The sequence below is a fragment of the Myripristis murdjan genome, chromosome 21, assembly GCF_902150065.1.
Source record: "Myripristis murdjan chromosome 21, fMyrMur1.1, whole genome shotgun sequence".
Lineage (NCBI taxonomy): Eukaryota > Metazoa > Chordata > Actinopteri > Holocentriformes > Holocentridae > Myripristis > Myripristis murdjan.
Genome location: NC_044000.1, coordinates 30,818,672 through 30,823,372, shown reverse-complemented (window position 1 = coordinate 30,823,372; position 4,701 = coordinate 30,818,672).

The following is a 4,701-nucleotide window of genomic DNA, read 5'->3' as shown; positions in this document are numbered from 1 at the left end:
AGACCTCACCGGGGACGGTGGCAAAGCTCAGGCAAGGCCCTGCCTACTGCGCCATTTTGTATGATTGACAGGACAGGAGCACAATTCCTTGGCAACCTGAGACAGCAAAGTAGACGGCAAAGATGCTCTCACAAGCTTCATACAAATACAAATTTAGCCACCGAGAAGACAACGGAACTTGTCTTGAGACTCTCTCCACCCCCCTTAGTTTTAACTGTTCTATATATTTTCGGAGATTGACTTGCTTGACTTGCTGCTCTCTCTCTATCTCTCTCTCTCTCTCTCTCTCTCACACACACACACACACACACAAAAAGTTTATATATTTCATGAACTCTTTCCTAACCATTGGCACTGTTGAACTGCTCAGTTGATTTCTGTATGTATGTCATCTGCTTGTTGTACTTGTCTGCCACAGTCATGCAGGTGTTGTAAAAAAAAAAAAAAAAAACTCCAACAGCAGGAAAACAAACAGTAAGCACACAATTTATGGCGCTTTTTTATTGTAAGGATCATAACTGATGAGAGCCGTGCAAAGCTGTGCTTGTGTTTCACAACGTCACTCTAAGAGCTTGTTTACAAGATGCACATCACACATAAATTTTGTTGCCTCCTATCATGACTTTTTTATCTTTTTGCTATGGCAGGAACTCACCGTTAACACCTAGATGATGCTACCGTCAGTTTTTTTTTTTTTTTTTTTTTTTTTTTAAATTATCTGAAACTCTAAAACCCTCACTTCATCAATTTTCATACCATGGGTTTAATCCAAGTCTACATTTGGGAGCAACACAGACAGTGTAAGTCAGTGAAATTTGCAAAACTGCAAGAAAAGAGGTAACCAGAAACTACCACAAGTTGTCTTTGAAGTAATGCAACTTAAAAAGAGTAGGTGGAAGACGTTGCTGTACTGCGTAAACACATCAACTTCGGGCAATCCCTTCTGGCTTAATTGCCCTTATTGTTTTTTCCCCAGCGGTCCATATCCACCAAAATATTCCTACTGACTAACAGCTTGAACTTGTTATCAAAGCAATTAGCAAGCCCAAAGCAGTCTGCTTTAATTTCCCTTAATCAAGGAGTATTCTGTGATAAATCACCCAGCTGGGTGCTTGGCGCCGCTGCAGCCTGCATGCCGGGCACACTCGACAAGAACCACAAGACAAAAGGAGAAATCTGCATATGTCGAAGTGCTTCAAAGCAGCATTCACATACGTACATCCGCACGCGCACAAACACATCCTATTATCCGCAAACCCGTACACACAGCTTGTGTTAATTCATTTTCTTCTTAAAAGTGTTGATCCACGCTGCACCCCGTGAAGCACTTAAGCCAGCCAGGCTTGTTAAGACACAGAGCGGTTATCCTCCCCTTCTGCTGTAGATTATGTTGTGCCCCATCCCCAACATGTTTGAGCAGCGCAGCTGCTGTGGTGTGCAGCCGCGGCCGGAGATATGATTTACACAAAAGGTAATGCATTGACTTGATATACTCTAAATCCAGGCTGATCTTCAAGTGTTAAAGCAAGAGAATGCGAGAAGAGACCCCACCCAACTCGGGCGCAAAACACCGCCGCCTTTTGAAATGATAAATACTGGTCATTAATTCAAAGGTGAATTCCAGTAAGCTCATGCCATTCATCACTGGTATTTTTTTTGTTTCCATTTCCAGAAAATCCGCTCCCGTTAACCTTTTAGACCCTATTCCTGTGCTGTGATGGATGGGCTACTTAATAGCAGCTCGCAGCACTCTGTAATGAGCCTGAAATGAACATAGGATGAAGACCCCTAACTAAAGAGGTGGTGGGGGGTTATATTTTACCTTAAAAGCTGCTAAATCTCATTTTTGAGTCTCCTAGTCCGCAAAGCTGCAGTGTAACGGTTGACGGGGAAATCACAAGATCAAAAGAACGTGGGTGGAGTTCAATCTTGGGCGAGGCGTTGTAGCTCAGGTCATTTCCATCATTAAAGCTACAATGATTTAGTGTCTTTCAACAAGAGAAGACAGACCTCATCTATCTGGCTTGAGACGCATTGGTCTGCAGACTCATAAAACAAAACTGACATCTATGTTTTATCAATCACTCTCCGCACTCCAAACCTTTTTATGATTAATGAGCGAGCTTCATTCATCATAATTACTTTTAAATGTCAAATGATTATTGGCCAATAGATGTATCTAAATATCTTGGAATGACATTGGTGGTTAACATCAGAGAAGAATTAAAGAGAGCCAGTTGGCGTGGCTCAAAGGCTTCCTGCCACCAATAATGCCTTATTGCGACTGTTTGAGGTAAGATCCTTAAAGCATGGCCTTTGGCTTCATACAAACAGCTTAAAGACCTCTTGAAGTGCATTTTCTTTGCGCTCCTTGATGTACTGTACTGGTGTACTGCAATGTGTTACCCAATGTGGTTACTCTTCAACCCGTCAACTTTTTAAGTCCAGCAGCAGCCAGCAGCGTGTATCAGTAGGATTACCAGACAGTTCAGGCATTTTTCCCCCATTTTCTAATGGATGGAAGTCATTGAAGGCAACAGCAATGGCAAATAGGATCTTCAAGTTCAAGTATTGCATATATCGCAGCAAATGGCCACACTTAACCTCTTGAAATGGTTCCCTACTGTTTTTTTTTTTTTTTTCTGAGCCACTTTGACTTTGCAAAATGAAACTGGAGGTGCTACGCTAATGATAGCTCATCTCCGTGCACTTTTGGCCAATCTGCTGTCCACTCATGCAAGCAGCTCTTTCATCAGCTGACAAGTGAAGGTGACAGTGGAGAAGATCAGGCTGCCGGTGGGAAGCACAAAGTGACGGACATCAGTGAGGGAAATTAAATGCGTACATACTGAATGCAAGTAATAAGGCTAGATATGAAGAACTGAGCAAGGGATGGCTTTTCTGTTTTCTCCAGCAAAAGTCGAGTTGAGGCGTGGGAGCCGACTTGAACTGGTGCACAATTTAGTCTGCACTATAAGTAGGTCAATTCCAGAAACAGTTCCCACAAAAATCAGTTTTATAACTCTGATTAGTAAAAAGAGAGGGAGGGAAAAAGGTGCAGCCTCTGATAATGTTACGGGCGCTGATGGATTTTTCAGAGAGATATGAATAAATGAAAATTCAGTTTGACCGCCTCCCAAGAGGTACATTTCCCACATGAGTGAACATGGGTGCCTGTGTATCTCTTGCAACCCGATAGCACAGGCTGCATTTAAACAAATACAAAAGGTTATCTTTTTTTTCCCTTTTTTTTTTTTTTTTTTTTAAACAGCACCAATCTGATCATGCCGTGACCGTCTGAACATGTAGTAACCATGGAGAACTGGATCTCGCAACGAGAAAATCAAGACAAGATCAGATTTGTGCTGTTAAGTGTTTAAAAAAAAAAAAATCAGATTTTCTGCTCCCGTGCAAATGCTGCCATGGAAACCCTCCAGCTGGATAAAGTGAATGGGGAAACCTGGGGAAATGACCTTTCTGCTTGCAAACTGCAGAGTTTCAAGGATGGGTCAGCACAGTCTGTCTTTGTTCATTTTCTGCCAGGAAATTTAGACTTCTCTGTATCTGTCCCTGAATGTCTCTTCAAATTACCCCATCTGTCCTCCCATCCATTCCAACCACAAGCTTGTACATGGGCATTTTGTAAAGGTGTACCATTTGCTCTTTCCACGAGACACCGACTTACTGTAGCTGGAAGCTATGAAAGATTGTTCTTTTTTTAAATAACAAAACTGTTACATAAAGTGTGCCTGAAAACCAACAGAGAGTACTATCTGGAATAAGGAGTGAGAAACACTGTTATTATACAATCAATTGTATTACTTTTGGGGCACCAAGGGTCTGTTCTGAGAAAATGGGGTCCATTTCTATGTGTAACAACATGTGTAATTTGTATTGAAAAGACTGAGGGTTTCTTTGAGGGATACATGCCCACACAGGTTCACCCTATACTATTTAAGAAACCAAGGGTAAGCCAGGCAAAAATGCTTAAAAAGGTTAAAAATTAAAATTTGAAAATTAAAACAACCCTTGGTGCTCCTTATGTTGTTCATATGTAAATATCTTCAAACGTATAATGTGTATTCTGAAATCTGAAGTGGAGAAAAAAAATATATACATGACAAAATGTGTATTATTTATGGAGACAAAAACTATTTTGTTAAATAGATTCAAAAAGAAGTGTTATTCAGCAAAAGTGAGTGTTGATTTCTTATGCCATTTTTTCCCCCACACTGTGCAAACTGTGAGGTTTGCTGCCCTCCAGATCACTTAACACACTGCATGAAAACAGACGGATAACAAATAGTGCACCCATGTGCAATTCCTTACTGCTGACCAGCGCGGTCCCTCCCAGCATCTAAATGTACAGCTGGGCAGCGCCGGAGCTGAAACTCCATCATAGCTCAGAGGACGCTGCCAAACAAATCTCCCTGAATCCAGTCCGCTCCAAACGCTGCACAAACCACACAAACAAAAACAAACAAGTCGCACTCAAAGACATTGAAGCTGACCCTCTCAGACTCCCATGGAAGCTTCCGACCAGCAAAGCGTACCGAGTAAGATAAAACTATTTTGCTTGGCTCGGTGTGTGTGTGTGAGAGGGAAAGTATAAGATAGCAGGAGGATACCAGCGCCTACGGGTTCTGTACTGCTCAGTGAGTTAAAGGGCATTATTCACAGGTTCATTCCCCCTTTCCATTT